Genomic DNA, 23,109 nt, shown 5'->3' with positions numbered 1-23,109 from the left:
GGTTTTGACGATAGAGGTGAACAGTGCCGTGACATCGAATGAGACCATAGTTTCTTCCTTGTCTATGTGTATATTTCTGATCATGTCCACGAATTCCTTTGTTGACTGTATAGAGTGTCTGGATACGCTGATCAGGTGTTCCAGTTTCTGCTGTAGTTCTTTAGCCAGTTTGTGTGATGGTGTCCCTGGTAGTGATACTATGGGTCTGAGTGGGATGTCTGGTTTGTGCACTTTAGGTAGTCCATAGAATCTGAGGATGTTGTTGCTTTCAGATTTCATTCTCTGTCGGTCAAAACTGGTTATCTGTCCGTTTTGTTTTTGTAGGTTTCTCAGTGTGTTGTTTATCCTATTGGTGAGCTGCGGCGTGGGGTCAAACTCCACGCAATCTCATCCACAGATGCCTCAGGAAAAGACAACGGAATGAAGACATGCCACAACCCAAAGGACGAGCCATATTGGAATACATCAAGAACATTTCCGAACTGACAGCCAGACTACTGCGACCACTAGGACTCATAACAGCACACAAACCAACAGCCACTCTCAGACAACAACTCACCAGGACAAAGGAATCGATACCCAGCATGAGCAAAACCAATGTAGTGTACAAAATCCCATGCAAGGACTGCACAAAACACTACATAGGACAAACAGGAAGACAGCTAACGATCCGCATCCATGAACACCAACTAGCCACGAAACGACACGACCATCTATCCTTAGTAGCCACACAAGCAGATGACAAGCAACGTGAGTTCGACTGGGACAACACTACCATTATCGGACAAGCCAAACAGAGAACAGCCAGGGAATTCCTCGAAGCATGGCACTCATCCACAGTTTCAATCAAAAAGCACATCGACCTGGACCCAATATACCGGCCACTGCAACGGACAGCTGAACTGAGAACCGGAAGCGGCAGAGACAAATCACTATAGTTGCCAGAGGAAACATCACAGAAGGGCTTCACAGGAGGCTCCCTGAGGATGTCACCTAGACAGGGGACGAAACGTCTGCAACACAAATTCCCAACTCTGCGAACAGAACCACTACAATGAGCACCCGAGCTACAAATCTTCTCACAAACTTTGAAGCCCTTTAGACTCTACAAAGCTCCGTCATGAACAAGCCACCATCTCTCTATTTCCTTTGCCTTCTTCAGTGTCTGCAACTCTCGCTCCAGTAACGTTCTTTAGTTACTGCAGGTCTGCCTAGCTCCCCAGACAACCTGTTTCATCCCCTACAACTCCCCCAATCACTGTAACACCCTCTGCTCTGTCTAATCCTCGTCTGTTCCACTGTATTTCAGGCATAACTGTGATCCCCGTCGCCTCCTTTGCCCAGGAGAAATATAGACGACAATGTTACCAATATGCTGTATTGTTCTATGACTATTGTACTACAAAAGACTTCCGCTGTCTTAAACAGAGTGACAGATCTTGTATTGTGGGCTTATGAAATGTCACTGATCTCTACCAAACATGTATGAGATCAAGTCAGGGCAATAATAAGATGCTGCAGCAGGAATGCAACAGGTAACTCCATACAAAACCCTGCTCCTTCTCACCTATTTTCACCTCCAAAACCGAGGGAGTGCCAGAAAAACACCTCTGTAGCACAACACCCACAATCGTGGTATCTGGCTATGCACTATTAGAGTGGAACAGTCTGTACTGGGACCCATTGGGACCCTGAAACACTTGGTAAAGACTAAAATCATCTGAGCATTGAGAGCCCCACCACATTTTGTGCATTTTCAATTGTTTTTACTCTGTTCTTGTTTTTCCCTTGTTTTTCCAAATGAACCTGTTCAAAGTTGTTATTAGACACACCTGCATTAGCTGTGAATTGAAACCAAGCCTCCCGGTCCAAGATTTGGGATATTTTCACCGCATCACAAGACATCGACTCTAACTTCCCTTGTCCCTTAATGTTTCTGGTGCTTAGCTGCTGAGTCACGCCCGAATCAACTCTGCAAATGGGAGGAAGGGGCGGAACTGGAGGACCAAGCAGCGGCCGGACCTCCAACCAGAGTGAGTGAGAAGCGGGGCCAAAGCATTCTCGGGAGTGAACGCTTCAGGATTGGTCAGAAAGCAAACTGTTTTGCAGGATTGATCGTTCTCACTACATAGTGGAGTATTCAACCTTTCTCACAAATCAATGTGAGATTTTAAGAAATAGTTGAGATGTAAATCTGATAACGTATATTAGGGAGATTTAAACAATCCTTAGATAAACACATAGGTGATTTTGCAATAGTGTAGGGAGACGAGCTGAGAATAATTCACAGGTCGGCGTGAATAATTCACAGGAGAAAGTGAGGTCTGCAGATGCTGGAGTCAGAGCTGAAAATGTGTTGCTGGAAAAGCGCAGCAGGTCAGGCAGCATCCAGGGAACAGGAGAATCGACGTTTCGGGCATAAGCCCATCTTCAGGAAGAATTCACAGGTCGGTTTACACAACTCGAGTCAGAAACTTATATTCAAACTCCCAGAACGATTGGTAATTTACATACCTGGCCGGTATGGTTAAGTTGAACCGAACAATCTATTTACATAGTTAGCAGCTCAATGACTGTAACTCTACAGAGCAATTCTTAATGACTAGTATTTCACCCATGATCCTGCGCAGATGTGAATATTCTCTATAAACTCACCGGTAACCTCAGACGCACGCGCAGTTTGGTTTCTATGCAGAGCATGCGCAGTGTCACATTGATCAGGAGAGAGACAGGGAGAGACAAGGAGCTGCTTTCTCCAGCAGCGGCTGCGATCGGCTTCAGAGAGCGGCGTTCAGAGCCGGTGTGTGGGAGCCTCGCTGGGAGAAAGGAGCGGAGAGATTTCACAAGTCCCGGATACAGGTTAAAAATAAATCGACAAAGACCCTCCAGGCCCGGGTAAGGAGGTGGCGGTCTCTGATCAAGGAAGCGGCTCAGGTTCACGGCCGCCATTTGTTTGAGGGAAGAGGGAGCGCTCAGGGCCGCCATCTTGAGAAGGTCAAGGTGCAGGAGGACGGGGCTCTCGGGATCTGTAGAACAATCAGAGGAAAGGGAAGACCCATTGTTATTGATTAATTCCACAAACACAGCTTCACTGGGCGGTCCCGCAGGAATATCCTCTCTCAGTCCTGCTGGGATGTTTCACCCAGTCAGAACCAGCAGCTCTCCTCCTCTCTCAGCTCCCCTTCTGTCCTTCCTGCAGCATCTGTCCCCTGGAACATTGAGCTGCCTGTCCTTTCACTCCCTCAGCTGTGTTTCTGTAATGCCTGTGATATCCCAGTCCCACCTTAGATTACTTCACTAACGACAGGAATGCACCCGATGGATTTTTCTTAGCATCAGCAATTGTTTAATATTCACTTACAGGTTTTAATTACATCGTTTTTGAAGCATTTACTTCACATTCAATCATTTGCAATGGTGGGATTTGGATCTGTGTCCAGAGATCACTTGCTGAGTTTCTGGATAAATTGTCACACAATAATGCCACTAAGCCATCACTTCGCCTGCTCACAGTTTGTATATCCCAGTGCAACATGAATCAAAACTCTCTTCCTGCACAATTGTTTGACCCGGCACTCTGGTGATGTGACTCAGTACCTCTCCATGTGGTATCCCTCACTGTGTGGATCTAATTGCTGCTTCTGTCATCGTCTCTCACTCTTGCAGCTACTCCAGATCATGAGCCAACAGAATTCTCCACTCCAGAGAGATGAGGCAGCACAGGTCAGGAATGTAGAATGGGAATTTCCAGATCTCTGTGGGCTCAGTGCCATTCTATGTCTGTAACCCTCAAAGCATTAGTCTAATTTCCCATTCTGCCTGTTTCTGTGTCTGCTACAGGTACTCATGAAGTTCCTGACTCAATAGACTTGCCAACTGCTGGTTGGGACGATGGTTGGTCAGCCAGAAAGACAAAGTCAGGGAGCTCGGGAGTCTTCAATAATTACTGCTACCAGGTAAGATCATTCCAGTGCACAGAGCAGAAAGTAATAAGGGGGATCCAAACATCAGCTAACAGGACATGACATAGAGAAAGTGCTGGAGGGGGAGCACAGTACAGACACACCCCAGGCTCAATCACCAAGCCTGCTGCAAGTTTTGTTGTAATGAGACAGCATCGGGAGTTCCCAGTTATCAGTCCAGGCCTGTGCTTTCTTAGGGAGCATCAGATCAGCTGAGGGGAAAGCAGGCCTCCCACGAGAGGGTGGTAATGCTGCCTGGGATCTTTCTGTTCCCTATTCCCTCTCCAACACTGTATCTATGGCTTGTATTGAGGACCAGTGTCTTCAATCATTCTAACTCCTATAACAGTTCCTATCTCTGTCATCTCCTCCCCTCTCACCAATTATTTCACATATTTGAAACTTCCAGTCCAGATGACCATCCTTATCGCTGTACCTTGCTTTAGTCTCTACAACATGTCTTGTCACGATAGTCTCCTCCTCCAATAACTGGAGACATTGCGTCTGTTTCTGTGCGGCATGACTCTTTGGCCAAGGTTCCCTAAATGGAATGCGTTGCGTTTGCCGATGTTTGGCTCATATCCCTTCAAATCTTCTCCTTCCATGTACCTGCCCAAGTGTCTTTTCCATGTTGTAATTGTACTTGTTTTTACCATTTCCTCTGGCAGTCCATTCCGTCTATGCACCATCCTCTGTGGACAATGTTGCCCCTCAGCTCCCTCTTTAAATCCTTGCTCTCACACCTCACGTTTATGCCTCCTGCTATGGACTCACCTAACCTTGGCAATTCACCTTAATTCGGCCCTACATCGTTTCATAAACCATTATAACGTCACCCCGTGGCCTCCTCTGCCCAGGAGAAATATAGACGACAATGGTACCAATATCTCCAACTCATGTTCTCAATGCTCTGACCAATGAAGACAAGTGTGCCAATTGCCGCTTTCAACACCCTGTCGCCCCGTGATGCCAGTCCAAGGAACAGTGTAACTGCACCCCTTGGTCTCTCCCTTTTCTACAACACTGTCCAGGGCCCAACCATTACCCGTGTTAGTCCTCCCTGGTTTGTCTTAACTGAATCCAACACTTGAATTAAACGCCATCTTTCATTCCTTGGCCCAGTTGATTAACATCCCCTTCGATAACTATATTCCCTGCCCACTCTTCCACTAATCTTGGTATCTATAAACATATTAACAGGGACTCCTATATTTTCACTCAAATTGTTTATGTAAGTGGTCCACAACAGTGGTCCCAGCACCAATCCTTACAGCACACTGCTGGTCAGAGGCCTCCAGTCTGAACAACAACCCTCTTCCACCACCCTCTGCCTCCCACTGTCATTCCATTTTGTATCCAGTTGGCTAGCTCTCCCTGATCTTTTGTGATCTACCCCTTCTAACCAATGTATCATGCTACATCCTGAACAAGGGTTTGCGGAAGCCAGAAACAACGTCTGTTGCTCTGCCTTCGTCTATCTTTTTGGTCACATCTTGAGCAAACTCCAGACAAGTTTGTGGGACATGTTTTCCCACGCACAAAGCCATGCTTGCTGTCCGTAAACAGGCCTTATCTTTCCAAATGCAAGTAAGGCCTACCTCTCAGAATGACCTCCAACAACTGACCCACCATGTCTCCCTCATCAGTCTGTAGTTCCCTGGCTATCTCTTGCAGCCTTTCTTAATTGATGACACAAATTTATAATCATAGTCAGAGTCATTCCGCACTGTTCCGTTAACCCTAACCATACTCTAAAACAGATCTCATCCCACCTGCCTGTTCCTGGATCATATCCCTTCAAACCTTTCCTATTCCTGTACTAATCCAAATGTCTTTTGAACATTGTAATTGTCCCCATGTTCACCCCTTCCTTGGGAAGTTCATTTCACACACAACCCATCCTCTGTGTAACAATGTGCCTCTCATGTCTTTTATTTTGTATGTCTCTCCTCTAACTTAAAAATGTAGTGCCTTGTCTTGAAACTCCCCTGTCCATGGGAAAAGACAAGTCTCATTAACTCTATCTATCCTCCTCATGATTTTATAAACTTCTAATGGGTCATTTGTCAACATTCAGGTTTCAGTGAAAAATACCAACCTATTCAGCCTTTCTTTATACTGAAGCCTTTCGTATCCAGCCACATCCCAGTAAATCTCCTCCCAACCCTTTCCAACTTAATAATACCCTTCCGATAACTGTTCGACCAGAACCGGACACAGTATTCCAGAAGAGGACTCATCAATGGCCTGTATAATCTCAATGTGACTTCCCAACTCCTATATCCAAAGGATTGAGCAATGGAAGCAAGTGAGGCAAATACCTTTTTTTTGAACTATCCTGTCTATCCATGTTGCAAACTTCAAATAATTATGTAGCTGAACCCTGAGGTCCCTCTGTTCTACAACACTACCGAAGGTCTTGCCATTAATTGTATAAGTCCTGCCCGTGTTTGTTGTACCAAATGCATTACCTCGCATTTATTCAGATTGAACTCCATCTACGGTTTTTTAGCCAGTCACACATTTCATCAGGATCCCTTTGTAATCTTAGAAAACCTTCTTCACTGTCCACAATGCCACCCTCCAGTCTAACAGCCTATCAAATGCAGCTCTCAATTGTACAAATATCTCTGCTAGTGGCCCTACAATTTCTTCACCAGCTTCCCACAATGTCTTGAGATGCATTTGATCAGTTCCTGGGGATTTATCTACCTTTGTGTTTTAAAACCTCCAGCACCTCCTTTTCTACAATTTGGACTCATTTCAAGACATTGAGTCTTAAAGATGTACAGCACGGAAACAGGCCCTTTGGACCAACTCCTGCATGGTGTTTCGAGTCGCATTTGCCACAATTTTGCCAATATTCCTCTAAACCTTTGCTTTTCATACACCCATCCACATGCCTTTTAAATGTATGTCTATCAGCCTCCACTATTTGCTCTGGCAGCTTATCCCATCCACTCTGCGAGAGTCAGTTGTCCTTTAGATCCCTTTGAAAAGTTTCCCTCGCCTGGGGAAATAATCTTGTCTCTTGAACCTGTCGATGACTATCATGATCTTAAACACCTTTTATCGGTTAACTCCTCAGCTTCCCATGTTCAACTGAAAACAGCCCCAGCCTATTCAGGCTTCTCCCTGAAGCGCAAGCCCTCCAACCCTGGCAACAACTTTGGTCATTTCTTCTGAACCCTTTCATGTTCCACGACATCCTTCCGATGGCATTGAGATCAGAATTGCACACAGTATTCCAATAGTGGTCAGGCCAAACACTGTTTAGTTCCATGAGCGCCCCAGTCTTTATCCACAGTAAGTTCCAAAGTGAAATATTTGTTTCGGATCTTGTAGTTTCACACATCGTTGGCTTCATTGATCATTAAGAATACCGGGTTTGTCCCTAGCTCTTCTTTTCCTCTTAATACACTTGCAGAGTCTCTTTGGATTCTCCTTAACGTTCTCTGCCAAATCTATCTCATGTCCTCTTTTTACATTCCTGATTTCCATCCTAAGTGTATTTCTACTGCCCCGATGCTCCCTTGAGTCAGCCAGTTATATCTGACATGTGACCTCTTTTTTTCTTGACCACAGTCTCGAAACTCAGCCAGTGTTTCCTAATTCAGTCAGCATTGAGCTGCACACTAACAGGAACACGCTGGCGTTGAACCCTCCTGTTATCTCGGTTTTAAAATATTCCTACTTGCCAGGCTTCCCTTTATCTGCAAATAGCCTCCACAGATCTACTTTAAAAATTCATGTCTTATACTATCTTGCTCCATTGAATAACTTTAACTTGTGGACCAGGTCCTTTTCCATCGCTATTTTCAAACTAATACAATTGTGGTAACTTTCCAAAGAGCTCCCCCACTAACACCTCAGTCCTGTTCCCTACCTTGTTTCCCACGGGGAGGTCAGGTTTAGCCCCATTCTCCAGTTGGACCACTTACATAATGACTAGGAGTTTTCGGAACACACTTAACAAATTCCTTCCATCCAAATGCTTAACTTAGTAGCAATCCCAGTCCAGGTTTGGAACGGTTAAGATCCCCTATCATTACAACCCTATTAATTTAAGAGATATCTGATATCTCCTGATATATTTGCTCCTTCATCTCCCATTGACTATCGCTGTCGTACGATCGTAGAAAACTAACGACCAGTTTTATTTCTCAGTTCCACTAATATCGCTTAACTGGGCGATGCTGCATGAATCCTCCCTCTCGGTCCTGCTGGGATGTTTCCCCCAATCAAAACCACCAGCTCTCCTCCTGTTGTGCCTCCTGTTCTATCCTTCCTGAAGAGTCTGTCTCCGGAACATTGAGCTGCTGGTCCTGTTGCTCCCTCAACTGTGTTTTTGTAATATCTATGGTATCCCAATCCCATGTTCCCATCCATGCTCTGGGTTCATCGGCCTTATCTGTCTGGCACTTTGCATTGAAATAACTGCAGTTTAATCCACCAGTTTTTCCTAATTGTCTGCTATGTTCTTGCTTGCCTTGCCTACTTATATTGCTCTCTTGAACATTTGTACCAGCCTCAACTTTCTTTCTGGCCCTACGACTCTTTGGGGTCACACAGCCCTGCCAGATGAGTTTAAATGCTCTCGAGCAGCTCCAGCAATGCTTCCCAAGGGAATGTGGGTCCCCCCTCCTGCTCACAGTTCAAGTGTATTCCCCACCCTGTTGACCTGTGCTGACACCTTCAGACATCCAGGGACTTGCCCACCAATGTCCCTATATTCCTCAGTACCCCAGGAGGACCTTCCATTCATGATGTATATCATTTGTTAATTAAACTTGCCACAGTGCATTACCTCACCGTGATCTGAAGTAAACTCTGTCTGACATTACTCTGCTCAGTTTATCATGTGATGGATATCAGACTGCAGCCTGAGTGCATCCCCCTCACTGTGGAGAACACCCTCACCTTTCATGTCATCTGCAAACCTACTAATGTTACCTTCTGCTTTCACATCCCAGTGATTAATGTCCATAATGAACAGCAAAGGCTCCTGCACAGATAGCTGTGGTACACCCGCTGGGCAAAGGCTTTCAATCACAAAACCAACCCTCCACCAATTGTGGAGCCAATTTACCAATGTACCTTGGAACCCATGGTACCTTCCCTTTTGGTCCAGCCTTCCGTGTGGGACCTTAATGAACTCCATATAAACCACATCATCTGCACTGCCCTCATCAATATCAGAGGACAGTCGTCTCGCAAATCCATACAGACAATCCCTAATGAAATTGCGGGGGTATCCACTTTTGGCGAATACATTGTATAGGTGTTCTTCTTCCTCTTTTTCCAGTTCTGGTATACTGCAGTGTGTTGTGGCCCTTTTGAATAGTGTCTTGATGCAACTTCTTTTGTGTGTGTTGGGGTGGATGCTTTCGTAGTTCAGGACTCGGTCTGTGTGTGTGGGTTTCCTGTATGCCTTTGTGGTGAATTCTCCGTTAGATGTTCTCTGTACCGTCACATCTAGGAATGGGAGTTTGTTGTACTTTTCTTCCTCTCTAGTGAATCGGATTCCTGTGAGTGTGGCGTTGATGATCCGGTGTGTGTTCTCTATTTCTGTGTTTTTAATTATTACAAAGGTGTCATCCACATATCTGACCCAGAGTTTGGGTTGAATTTGCGGTAAGACACTTTGTTCTAATCTTTGCATTACCGCTTCTGCTATGAGTCCAGAGATGGGTGAGCCCATGGGTGTGCCGTTGATTTGTTCATATATTTGGTTGTTGAATGTGAAGTGTGTTGTGAGGCACAGGTCCAGTAGTTTGAGTATGCCGTCTTTGTTGATAGGTTCCCCGTCTTGTTGTCTGTTCTGTATGTCCAGCAGGTTGGCTATTGTTTCTCTGGCTAGGGTTTTGTCGATAGAGGTGAACAGTGCCGTGACATCGAATGAGACCATGGTTTCTTCCTTGTCTATGTGTATATTTCTGATGATGTCCAAGAATTCCTGTGTTGACTGTATAGAGTATCTGGATCCGCTGATCAGGTGTTTCAGTTTCTGCTGTAGTTCTTTCGCCAGTTTGTGTGATATTATGGGTCTGAGTGGGATGCCTGGTTTGTGCACTTTAGGTAGTCCATAGAATCTGGGGGTGTTGTTGCTTTCAGGTTTCATTCTCTGTAGATCAAACCTGGTTAGCGGTCCGGTTTTATTGGTAGGTTTCTCAGTGTGTTGTTTATCCTATTGGTGAGCTGTGGGGTGGAGTCAAACTTCACGCAATTTCATCCACAGATGCCTAAGGGAAAGACAACGGAATGAGGACATGCCACAACCCAAAGGACTAGCCACACTACCATACATCAAGAATATTTCTGAACTGACAGCCAGACTACTGCGACCACTAGGACTCATAACAGCACACAAACCAACAGCCACCCTCAGACAACAACTCATCAGGATGAAAGACCCGATACCCAGCATGAGCAAAACCAATGTAGTGTACAAAATCCCATGCAAGGACTGCACAAAACACTACATAGGACAAACAGGAAGACAGCTAACAATCCGCATCCATGAACACCAACTAGCCACGAAAGGACACGACCAGCTATCCTTGGTAGCCGCACACGCAGATGACAAGCAACGTGAGTTCGACTGGGACAAAACTACTATTATCGGACAAGCCAAACAGAGAACAGCCAGGGAATTCCTAGAGGCATGGCACTCATCCACAGTTTTAATCAATAAGCACATCGACCTGGACCCAATATACCGGCCTCAGCAGCGGACAACTGGAACTGACAACCGGAAGCGGCAGATACAAATCACTACATTTGCCAGAGGAAACATCACAGATACGCTTCACGGGAGACTCCCTGAGGATGTCACCTAGACAGGGGACGAAACGCCTGCAACACAAATTCCCAACTCGGCGAACAGAACCACAAAAACGCCGACCCGTGCCACAAATCTTCTCCCAAACTTTGAAGCCCTTTAGACTCTACAATGCTCCGTCATGAACAAGCCACCATCTCTCTATTTCCTTTGTCTTCTTCAGTGTCTGCAACTCTCGCTATATCTTCCAGTAATATTTTTTAGTTTCTGCAGGTCTGCCTGGCTCCCCAGACAACCTATTTCATCCCCTAAGCTCCCTCAATCACTGTAACACCCTCTGCTCTGTCTAATCCTCCTCTTTCTCACTGTCTTCCAGGTACAACGGCGATCCTGTAAGAGAGCAGTGCGGAATGGGATGTTATAAATCTCAGTTCAGGCTTGAGGACTACCATTACCTGGGAGTCACAAAGGAGAGAACCTGAGAGAGAGCAGCACAGAGCGGGAGAATATAAATCAGCAGCGAGGATCGAGGCCGACTGGGACTTGGATTTGGATAATAAGCAGAGCAGGAGGTTCGAAATCAGCACCGAGTCACAGAGGGAGTGACCACGTGAGGGAGCAACTTGGAGCAGGAGCTTGAGGCTGTCTCACACCTGGGAGAATATAAATCAGCAATGAGGATCGAGGCCTAGTTGTACCTGGGAGTCACAGAGACGGTGACCCTGTGAGGGAGAAGACTGGAGTGAGAGCTGGACGATTACACGTCCGAGGAGACACATCACTGTGTGTGCACGTGTCCCTCCCTTGTTCTGTGTTTGTGTGTGTGTATGCATGTATGTCCCCTTCCCTCGCTGTGTGTGTGTAACTCTCCTCAATGTGTGTTTGTCTCTCCCTCACTGTGTGTGCGTTTCCCTCCCTCACTGTGTGTGTGTTTGTGTGTGCGTATGTCTGCATGTCCACCTCCCTCACTTTGTGTGTGTGCGTCCCCTCGCTGTGTGTGTTTGTGTGTCCCCTCTCGCTTTCTGAGCACATGTCCCACCACTTGCTATGTCTGCGTGTCCTACTCTCGCTGCGTGTGTGTGTGTGCCCCTCTTGCTGTGTGTGAGGGTGTCCTCCCCTCGCTCTGTATGTGTGTGTATGCGTATCACTCACTCACTGTGTGTCTGTGCGTGTCCCTCTCTCACTGTGTGCACGTCAATCTTGCTGTGTGTGTGTGTGTGATTGTGTGTGTGTCCCTCGCTGTGTGTGTGTGTGCGTATGACTGTGTGTGTGCGTATGACTGTGTGTGTGTGTCCCTCGCTGTGTGTGTGTGTGTGTGACTGTGTGTGTGTGTCCCTCGCTGTGTGTGTGTGTGTCCCGCCCGCGTTGTGTGTGTGTGTCCCTTCCTCGTTGTGTTTGTGTGTCCCTCCCTCGCTGTGTTTGTGCGTGTCCCTCCCTCGCTGTGTGTGTGTGTGTCCCTCCCTCGCTGTGTGCGTGTCCGTGTGTGTGTGTCCCTCCCTCACTGTGTGTGTGTGTGTGTCCCTCCCTCGTTGTGTATGTGTGTGTCCCTCCCTCGCTATGTGAGTGCATGTCTTTCACTCTTGCAGTTGTGCGTGTCCCCCTCACTGTGTGTGTGTGTGTCCCTCCCGCGTTGTGTATGTGTGTGTCCCTCCCTCGCTGTGTGTGTGTGTGTGTGTGTCCCTCCCTCGTTGTGTATGTGTGTGTCCCTCCCTCGCTATGTGTGTGTGTCCCTCCCTCGCTCTGTGTGTGTATCCCTCCCTCGCTGTGTGTGTGTGTGTATCTCCCTTGCTGTGCGTGCGTGTCCCCCACTCGCGGTGTGTGTGCGTGTCCCTCCCACGCTGTGTATGAGCATGTCCCGTCCCTCACTGCGTGTCTCAGCATGTCCTCCCCTCACTGTGTGTGTGTGTGTGTGTGTGTGTGTGTGTGTGCGCGCGCGTGTGTGTGCGCGTCCCTCCCTCACTGTGTGTCTGTGTGGGTGTGTCCCTCTCTTACTGTGTGTGTGTGTGTGTGGGTGTGTCCCTCTCTTCGTGTGTGTGTCCCTCCCTCGCTCTCTGTGTGTGTGCGCGTGCATGTCCTTCCCTCACTGTGTGTGCATGTCCTTCCCTCGCTGTGTCTGTGTGTGTCCCTTTCGCTGCGTGTCTCTCCCTTGCTGTGTGTGTGTCCCTTCCTCGCTGTGTGTGTGCGTCTCTATGTGTGTGTCCCTCCCTTGCTCTGTGTGTATGTGTGTGTGCGCGCGCGCGCTCGCATGTCCCCATTGCTGTGTGTGTGCATGTCCCTCCCTTGCTGTATGTGTGTGTGTTCCCGTGTGTGTCCCTCCTCACTGTGTGTGTGTGTGTGTGAGTGTGTGTGTGTGGGTGTGTCCCTCTCTCACTGTGTGTGTCCCTCTCTTCGTGTGTGTGTGTGTCCCTCCCTCGCTCTGTGTGTGTCTGTGTGTGTCCCTCCCTTGCTGTGTATGTGCGTGTCACTCCCTCACTGTGTATGTGTGAGTTTCCCCCCTTGCTCTGTGTGTATGTATGTGCGTGTATGTCCCTCTTGGTGTGTGTGTGTGTGCTTGGCCCTCCCTTCTTGTGTGAGCATGTGTCTCCCCACCTCGCTGTGTGTGCACGTGTCGCTCTGTTGCTCTCTGTGTGTGTTTGTGTGTGACCCTCCCTCGCTGTGTGTGCATGTCCCTCCCTGGCTGTGTGTGTGCGTATCCCTCTCTCACTGTGTGTCTGTGTTTGTGTGCTTCCTCATGTGCGTGTCGCTCCCCCGCTGTGTGTACATGTCCCTACCTCGCTGTGTGTGTGTGTGAGACCCTGTGTGTGTGTGTGTCTCTCGGTGTGTGTGTGTGTCCCTCTCTCGCTGTGTGTGTGTCCCTCTCTCGCTGTGTGTGTGTGTATCTCTCCCTCCCTCGCTGTGTGTATGTGTCCCTCCCTCGCTGTGTGTGTGTGTGTGTGTGTGTGTCCTTCCTCATGCATGTGTCGCTCCCTCGCTGTCTCTGTGTGTGTCCCTCCCTCGCTGTGTGTGTGTGTGTGTGTGTGTGTCCCTCCCTCGCTCTGTGTATGCGTATGTGTCCCTCCCTCGCTGTGTGTGTGTGTGTGTGTGTGTGTGTGTGTGTGGGGTCCCACCCTCGCTGTCTGGGTGTGTGCGTGGCCCTCCCTCACAGTGTGTGCGCGTGTCATTCTCTTGCTCTGTGTGTGTGTGTATGTCTCTCCCTGGCTGTGTGAGTGCGTGTCCCTCTCTCACTGTGTGTGTCTGTGTTTGTGTGCTTCCTCATGCGCGTGTCGCTCCCTCGCTGTGTGTGGAGTGTCCCTCCCTCGCTGTGTGTGTGTGCCCACCCTCGCTGTCTGTGTGCGTGCGTGGCCCTCCCTCACTGTGTGTGCGCGTGTCCCTCTCTTGCTCTGTGTGTGTGTGTGTGTGTGTGTGCATGTCTCCCCCTGGCTGTGTGAGTGCGTGTCCCTCTCTCACTGTATGTGTCTGTGTTTGTGTGTTTCCTCATGCGCATGTCGCTCCGCCACTGTGTGTGCGTGTCCCTCCCTCGCTGTGTGTGTGTGTGTGTGTGTGTCCCTCCCTCACTGTGTGTGTGTGTGTGTCCCTCCCTCGTTGTGTATGTGTGTGTCCCTCCCTCGCTATGTGAGTGCATGTCTTTCACTCTTGCAGTTGTGCGTGTCCCCCTCACTGTGTGTGTGTGTGTGTGTCCCTCCCGCGTTGTGTATGTGTGTGTCCCTCCCTCACTGTGTGTGCGCGTGTCCCTCTCTTGCTCTCTGTGTGTGTGTGTGTGTGTGTGTGCATGTCTCCTCCTGGCTGCGTGAGTGCGTGTCCCTCTCTCACTGTATGTGTCTGTGTTTGTGTGTTTCCTCATGCGCATGTCGCTCCCCCACTGTGTGTGTGTGTCTCCTTCGCTCTGTGTGTGTGTATGTGGTCCCACCCTTGGTGTGTGTGTGTGTGTGTGTGTGTGTCCCTGTGTGTGTGTGTGTGTGTGTGTGTGGTCCCACCCTCGCTGTCTGTGTGTGTGCGTGTCCCTCCCTTGCTGTGTGTGCGTGCGTGTTCTTCCCTCGCTTGTATGTGTGAGTTACCTCCTTGCTATGTGTGTGTGTGTGTGTGTGTGTGCCCCCTCTCAATTTGTTTGCACATGCCCTCGCCCTCGCGGTGTGTGTGCTTGTCCCTCCTTCGCTGTGTGTCCCTCCCTCGCTGTGTGTGTACGTGTCCCACCCTCTCTGTGTGTGTTCGTGTCCCTCCCACGCTGTGTATGAGCATGTCCCCTCCCTCACTGCGTGTCTCAGCATGTCCTTCCCTCACTGTGTGTGTGTGTGTGTGTGTGTGTTTGTGTGTGCACGTCCCTCCCTTGCTGTGTGTTTGTGTGTCCCACACTCGCTGTGTGTGTGTGTGTGTGTGTATGTGTGTCTCCGTCGCTGTGTGCGTGTCCCTCCCCCGTTGTGTGTGTGCATGTCCTCCCCTCACTGTGTGTGCATGTCCTTCCCTCGCTGTGTCTGTGTGTGTATGCACGGATGCACGTCCCCCCCCCCTTCGATGTGAGTGTCCGTGTTGCTCCCTCGCTGCGTGAGTGTGTGTCCCTCCCTCGCTGTGTGTGTCCGTATTCCTCCCTATCTGTATATGTCTGTGTCCCTCCCTCGCTGTGTGAGTGTGTGTCCCTCCCTTTCTGTATGTGTCTGTGTCCCTCCCTCGCTGTGTGTGTCCCTCCCTCGCTTCGTGTGTGTTCCTCCCTCGCTGTGTGTGTGTGTGTGTGTGTGTGTGTGTCCCTCCCTCGCTGCGTGTGTGCGTGTCCCTTCTTCGCTGCGTGTGTGCGTGTCCCCCCTCGCTGTGTGTATGTTCCTTCCTCGATTTGCGTGTGCGTCCCTGCCTCGCTGTGTGTCTGCGTGTATCCCCCTCACTGTGTGTGTGTATGTCCTTTCCTCGCTGTGTGTCTGCGTGTATCCCCCTCACTGTGTGTGCGTGCATGTCCTTCCCTCGCTGTGTGCCTGCGTGTATCCCCCTCACTGTGTGTGTCTGCATGTCCTTCCCTCGCTGTGTGTCTGCGTGTATTCCCCCTAACTGTATGTGTGTGCATGTCCTTCCCTCGCTGTGTGTCTGCGTGTATCCCCCTCACTGTGTGTGTGTGCATGTCCTTCCCTCGCTGTGTGTCTGCGTGTATCCCCCTCACTGTGTGTGTGTGCATGTCCTTCCCTCGCTGTGTGTCTGCGGGTATTCCCCTCACTGTGTGTGTGTGTGTGTCTGTCCTTCCCTCACTGTGTGTTTGCGGGTATCTCCCTCACTGTGTGTTTGCATGTCGCTCCTTTTCTGTGTGTGGTTTAAGTAAGTTCACCACGAGAAATGCAGGGTTTAATGTATAGGTAGAGGGGTCGGTCTGGGAAGGATGCTCTTCAGAGTTTTGGAATGGACTGGTTGGGCCGAATGGCCTGGTTACACACGATGGCGATTCTAATCAGGTTATTGTCCAGCCCTGTCCATCATCCCCGTCTCTTACACCTGGCCTGATCCCCAATATTCTCCTTAACACTGTAATCTCCTCCAGACTCTAAAACCCTCCTTGGCGATGTAACCTTCTCCAGTCCTTGCAAAGATCGATATGTCTGTCACCTCTTCCTGCTTTTAGAACCCTCCCTATAACTATTACCATTTGGTAGAGCACTCCCAATCATTGTTCCCTCTTGAAACTCCCATAAACATTTGTATCTCTGAAAACTCATCTGGACTGTCTCAACTTTCCTTTGACAGTTATTTGCTGAGACCTGCTCTATTTCAGTGAAGTAATCAAGTCTTGGCAATACTCACTGTTCGAATCTCCCTCCAGCTTTACGGCACTGAGGATCTGCAGAAGCTCTTTTCAACCCGACAGCCATCTCTGTGTCTGTAATCTCCTCCACTCCCCATAATACATTCTCTCTGAGCTCCTCTGTAGTCCACTAAACACTCCCTAACACTGTCTGTATCAGTGTAACCTTCTCCAAAAACACAACCTTCCCTATTTGTGTAAATCCCTACATTGGTCCCTATCCCTCTCAGCTCCATCTAACAATACAACCCTCCATGTATGTGTATTTACCTTCAGTTCCTAATCACCTCCCTATCTGTGTAACCTTCTCCATGCATTTTTGCTTCAGTCTCTTCAACTGTCCCTGTCAGTGTAACCTCTTCCAGACGCGAAAACTCTCCTCTTTTTGACTTACTCAGACCACACAACCCTCACAACTATAACCTACTCCTGTCTGAGAAACCTACCTCTGCAAATTGCTCCAACTCTTCAACTCTCCATAAGCTCCAGCAGCTCTTACATCCCTCCCTATCTACCAAATCTCATCCAGTCCTTAAACACCAACAGTCTGTGGAGACCCGACCACCATCCCTATCAGTGAAATCCTCTCAGGTCTCTGCAGTAATCCTGATCTGTCGAACTCACTCCATGCCTGTGCCTCTCCCAATCCAGAGCCTACAAAACCCACTATCTATTTAACACCCTCCTGTCACTATCAGTCCCATGTCAATGTAAGCTCCTCCTGTGTCTCCACCATCTACCCATCTTCATAACCTTGTCCAGCTCTTTCACCACTATCTGTTTAAACGTCACCTTCCTCTACAACTTCCTCCTGTTTGTGCTATGCTCCCTTATCTGTGAAACTGTTTCTGACCAAAATTGTTATCCCAGTCTCTGAAAAGAAATCCAGATTCCACAGCCTCCATTACCCCCAGAACCTAAGCCTTCCCTACATCCATTAACATCTCCAGTCACGACTATCCTGCATATCTCTGTTTGTTCTTCCAGTCGATACAAACATCTTTATCTCTGTAATCTGCTCAGCTCCCTAAAACACTCCCTGTCTGTGATCCAGCCCTGGCCTACAAACATCCCTGTAAACTTCTCTATCCCTCCCAACATTCCCATCTCCAAGACCTCCTGTCAGCCCTACAGCTCTCCACATTTCTGTAACCTCTTGAGGCCCTATGGTCCTCCCTCCCCGTGAAACCACCTCCAGTCCCCACATCCCTCCCAATCTGGGTCCTCTGCTCCAGAATAGACCATTGCTGTCTCTGTAAACATCTCCACCTCTGACAACTCTTCCCATTTGTGTAACCTCGTTCAGGCCCCATACTCTCCAGCGTCCTGAATCCTCTTCCTGCATTGCAACCAAAACCACATGTTTATGTAATATCCACCTGTGCTTACACCGTCCCAAACTCAGTAACTACTTGCAGCCCTAACAAAGCACCTAAACTGTGAAACATCTCATTTCCCTACAATCCTCCCTCCCTCCCTCCTCAAATGCCTTCATCACCATGAAACCTCACAATTACTGAAGCCTCATTTTATCACTGCAAACCTCCTAATGTCTGCAAAATCCTGCTGTGCTGATATTCCTCTCTATCTCTGTACCCCCCACCACCCTCCATTGCCCTTCTGGGGAACCTGGCAGAGGAGGGAAGATTTGTAAAGTCACAGCCATGTTACGGAGGTAGAATTCTGGGAATTACAGATTTGGTCGAATGTCTGTGGTGTGCGGATTATTGGCGAGGACTCTAAAGAGAGGATTTATGACTACTTGGAAAACCATTGTTAAATTACCCCACAGTCAGTATGGGTTTGTGAGGGGTCGGGTCATGCCTCACAAACCTTATTGAATTCTTTGAGGATATGGCAGAATATGTTGATGGCTCATTCAGAAAAGAAAGAAAATTAGGATACAGGGAAATCTGTCTGTCTGGATACAGGATTGGATGGCCTAGAGAAGACAGAGGGTGGCAGCAGATGGACAGTATTGAGCCTGGAGCACAGTGACCACTGATGTTCTGTAACAATCGGTTCTGAGACTCTGCTCTTTGTGATTGTGGTCAATGACTTGGATGTGGATGTTGGAGAGTGAGTTAGTAGGTTTGCCAATAACATGAAGGTTGGTGGAGTGGTGGGGAATGTGGAGGGCTGTTGGAGGTTGCAATGGGACATTGACAGGATGCAGAGCTGGACTGTAAGTGGCAGATGGAGTCCAATCTGGAAAAGTGTGAAGTGATTCATTCTGGAAGGTCGAATTTGAATATAGAATACAGGATGAAAGGCAGAATACTTGGCAATGCAGAGGAACAGAGATCATGGGGTCCATGTCCATGGATCCCTCAAAATCGGCACGCACGTCGGTAGAGTTGTTAAAAAAGCATATGTTGTGTTGTCTCCCCTTAGAAGTGGATTGACTGTAAGAGCCGTGAGGTTTTACCGCATCTTTATAGCGTCCTGGTGAGACCACACTTGGAATATTGTGTTCATTTCTGGTCCCCTGTTTACAGGAATGCTGTGCAAGTTTTAGAGAGTGTACACAGGAGATTTACCAGGATGCTGCCTGTAATGGAGGGCAGTTCTTACGAAGAAAGGTTGAGGGAGCTAAGGCTTTTTTCATTGGAGAAGGGGGCGGGGGATTTTGTGGAGGTGAACAAGATGATAAGAGGCACAGAGTGAGTGAATAGTCAGAGACTTTTCCTTCTATGGCATAAATGACTATTACAAGGCGGCATAATTTTAAGGTGATTGGAGGATGGATAAGAGGATAGAGAATGGTAGGTGGTTGGATGGACTGCCAATGGTGGTAGTAAAATTAGATACATTCGGGACATTTAATAGACTCTTGGACAGACACGTGGATAATAGTAAAATGAAGGGTATGTAGTTTACTTTGATCTTACAGTTGGATAAAAGGTTGGCATGAAATCATGACTGAAGGGTCTTGGGCTGAACTGTTCTGCATTCTGTGTTCTGTCTGGTAAACTGGGTAATAATCTCAGATCAGTGTAAAAGGATATAGCATTCAGGAGAAGCTAGTGAACAGGATACAAAATTTGCCTGATGGTTGGAGACAGAGGGTACTGGGTAACATGTTGTTTTTCTGACTGGAGGTATGTGACCAGCGGTGGAGTGGGTCCCCTGTTGTTTGTCATTTGGATAAATGGTTTGGATGGAAATATTGGTTTCCTGGGAAGAAATTGTGTTGGGTGACACTGAAATTGATGGTAAAGTGGACAGTGAAGAAGGTTATATATGATACAACAGGATGAACAGTCCTGCTGGGATAGTGGACTGAAGAATAGCTGATGGAGTTTAATTAAATAAATGTGAGGTGTTCCATTTTGGTGGAACAAACCAGGGTGGGACTTGTACAGTTAATGTGCGGGCCCTGCGTAGTGTTGTCAGTCAGTGACCCAGGGGTGAAGGTACACAGTTCTTTGTAAGTGGTGTCACAGGTAGACAGGCTGGTGAAGCAGGCGTTTGGGGTGGTTACCTTCATTCGGGAGAGCATTAAGAGTAAAAGTTGGGATGTCATGTTATGGCTAAAAAAGACATTGGTGGGGCCACCATTAAAACATTGTTGATCAGTAGGAAGAACTCATCTAGTTCACTAACCTGCTTGAGGGAAGGACATCTGACACTCTAACCTGGTCTGGCCGACAAGTGACACCAGACCCACAGCAATATGGCTGACTCTGAGCTACGCTCAGTAATTAGCAGTGAGGTGAAAGAATGTTGTTCCAGGAAATGACACCTGCATCCCATGAATGAATATATAAAAACACCTATGTCCCTCCCTACCTCGACAAACCCCTCCAGCTGCAGCAATCCTTCCTGGCTTTGTAACACCCTGACCACTCTCTGTCACACTCTCACCACCTCCAGCACCTTCACCTCTCCCTGATCCTATTATGTCAATGAACACTGGATGTGGCTCCTCTTCCCACAGCCCTCGTCCTGCGAGCAGACCCATTGAAATCCATTAACATTTACTCCGAAAACACACTCTCACTTCAGGATTTTAAGGATTTTTTGGTGATCGTCTCAGCCTCATAATCTAGTATGATCCTTTTTGTCCTGAGTGAGGGATCAGTGGGAATTTCTTGCTGAGGTTTTTACTGTTTCAATTCAATGTCCTTTTGTTGAGTATTTTGCATTCTCCCTTCAATTGTTTTCCACTGTTCATTGACAGGCACATATTTCAGTCTGTTTAGCCTGTTTACCTTGGTCAGTTCTCCTCTGAAACTCATGTCATTGGCTATTTTTGATTCTAGTTGCAGCTTGTCCTTTCTGTGATTCACTTAAAAACTTTATATTTATATAAACTGCACTTTATTACAATTTCCCGAAGGATCTCTCCAGGTGACATTACTCATTCACTAAGTTTCATTACATGGTCACTCTGTGATAATTGTGCCTCTTAACAGTTGCACAATGTGTTTCTCAAAGAAACACTGAAAAAAAAATTAACCGAACTCCTCTTCCAATATCAATGTAGCCCGTGTGTTTGTCCCAGATTATACAAATATTGAAGTTTTCCAAAATTATCACAATGCCTTTGCTAAAACATTCCAATGAGTTCCTGTTTATTGCAGTGATGAGCAATAAAATGCTGTTCGCTGGCTAAAACTGTCCTGCTGCTTGTGTCCTTGGCAAGTAGTAGCCAGAATTTACATTCAGACTGACTCTACTTCATGATCTGAGGCCAAATGCTTTCTCTGTAATGCCTTTGTTATACATTCTTGTAAGCGTTGCCCATTTTGCCTTGGTTTGAACGAGATGACGAACCACTGAATATTTTTGTTCACCCTGTATCCATGTCTCCCTGGTTCTAAATCTCTTTTATCTCTGTGTCACAAATCCATCGACCTTATTGCAGCAACGTTGTCCATTAAAAAAAAAAACATGATATACTCTCTTCCACAATTTTCTGTCACAAATCTATTTGCTGATGTACAATTTTCGTTAAACTCTGTCCCATCCTGTTCCTTTCTGCTTGTCTTCAGCCACATCCCCATGCTGTTCCATTTCTTCACCTTTTCCCTTTGGATTTGGAAAGCTCCTTTCACCTGCATCCTCTCTGTCAATTTAATGCCATGTCCATAAACCTACTAACATGATTGGCCATGACATTGGTCCCAGCACAGTTCCAGGGGGACCATCCTAATAGATTTTTTTTAAAAATCAGGTATGGGATGTGTGAGTCTCTGGCTGACCAGCCTTTCTTGCCCAGTCCTAGAAGCCCTTGAACTGAGTAGCTTGCTCGGCCATTTCAGAGGATAATTGAGAGGCAAACAATTTGCTGTGGGTATGTTGTGCAGACCATGTGAGGATGGGCAGATGTCCTTCTCTAAAGGACAAGTGTTTGGATTTGTTGCACATCAGTAATGGTTTCATACTTATTTGTGGATTGTTAATTATTATTTTTAAAATTATTGATTTCAAATGTCTCCTTTTCAGATGGCTGGTTTCAATCCTGCCTCCCCTGAACATTGGCTGAGGTTTTGGATATATTCTCTAGCAATAATACCACTAGGCCATTACTTCACCTGCTCACTGGGTGCTCATCCCTGAGCACCGATACCAGGGCATCATGAAGCTAAACCCATTCTTCCGACACAATTGTGTGATCCTGACATCTTCCAGCAATCTGGGACTATTACTTAATATCGCTCCATTTTCCAGATCTCTGTGGAACTCAGTGCCATTCTCCATGTGTAACCCTCACTGCATCTGTTTAATTTCCCAATCTGTCTATTTCTCTGTCTCCTGTCGGTACTCAGGAAAGTCCTGACTTAATAGCCTTCCCAGCTGCGGGGTGGATCGTCCATCACCTCATTGAACGCAGTTGGTCTGCCAGAGACAGACAAAGGGAAAGGAGATCTGGAGCCTTCAATAAATCCTGCAGTGAAGTAAGGTCACCCACAGTGCACAGAGCAAAGAACAATGAAAGGGCTCCAAACATCTATTAACACAACATGACATTGATACAGTGCTGGAGGGAAGCACAATACACACACACACACCCCAGGCTCAATCACCACCCCAATGTAAGTTCTGTTATATTAAAATTCACTACTCTGCAACACTATGTATGGCATGCCTTGTGGTCCAGTATCTTCAATAATTTTTAATTCCTATAACAGATCCTATCGCTGTAACCTCCTCCCTTCCCGATAGTCCCTCCACATATTTGAAATGTATTGCATTCCTGACTACCATCCCTATCGCTGTAACCTGCTTCAGTGTCTACAACATGCCTTATCTCGGTAGTCTACTCCCCAATAAGGTAAAAACTGCAGATGCTGGAAACCAGAGTTTGGATCAGAGTGGTGCTGGAAACGCACGGCAGGTCAGGCAGCATTCGAGGAGCAGGAAAACCGACGTATCTGGCAAAAGCCCTTCATCAGGAACAGAGGCCGGGAGCCTGCAGAGTGGGGAGATAAATGAGAGGGGGGTGGGGATGGGGAGAAAGTAGCATGGAGTACAATAGGTGAATGGGGTGGGGAAGAAGGTGATAGGTCAGAGTGGAGGATGGGAGAAGGTAGCAAAGAGTACAATGGGTGAATTGGGGTGGGGATGGGGGTGATAGGTCAGAGTGG

The 23,109-nt window shown here is 47.6% G+C and overlaps 1 long non-coding RNA gene across 1 annotated transcript in view; it reads left to right on the top strand.

Moving 5' to 3' along the window:
- LOC148141498 (uncharacterized) overlaps positions 1–22,450 on the top strand; it is a 28,430-nt gene extending 5,980 nt beyond the window's left edge. Inside the window, exons 2-3 of the long non-coding RNA XR_015752540.1 lie at positions 3,841–3,956; positions 21,968–22,450. This is a non-coding gene — a long non-coding RNA (uncharacterized LOC148141498). The remainder of the gene's footprint in view (positions 1–3,840; positions 3,957–21,967) is intronic.
- The last annotated feature ends 659 nt before the right edge of the window (positions 22,451–23,109 follow it).

Source organism: Chiloscyllium plagiosum, unplaced genomic scaffold (assembly GCF_037043375.1).
Source record: "Chiloscyllium plagiosum isolate Xiang-an unplaced genomic scaffold, Cpla_swu_hap1 HiC_scaffold_33, whole genome shotgun sequence".
Taxonomy (NCBI): domain Eukaryota; kingdom Metazoa; phylum Chordata; class Chondrichthyes; order Orectolobiformes; family Hemiscylliidae; genus Chiloscyllium; species Chiloscyllium plagiosum.
This window is presented reverse-complemented; position numbering and strand designations above follow the sequence as displayed.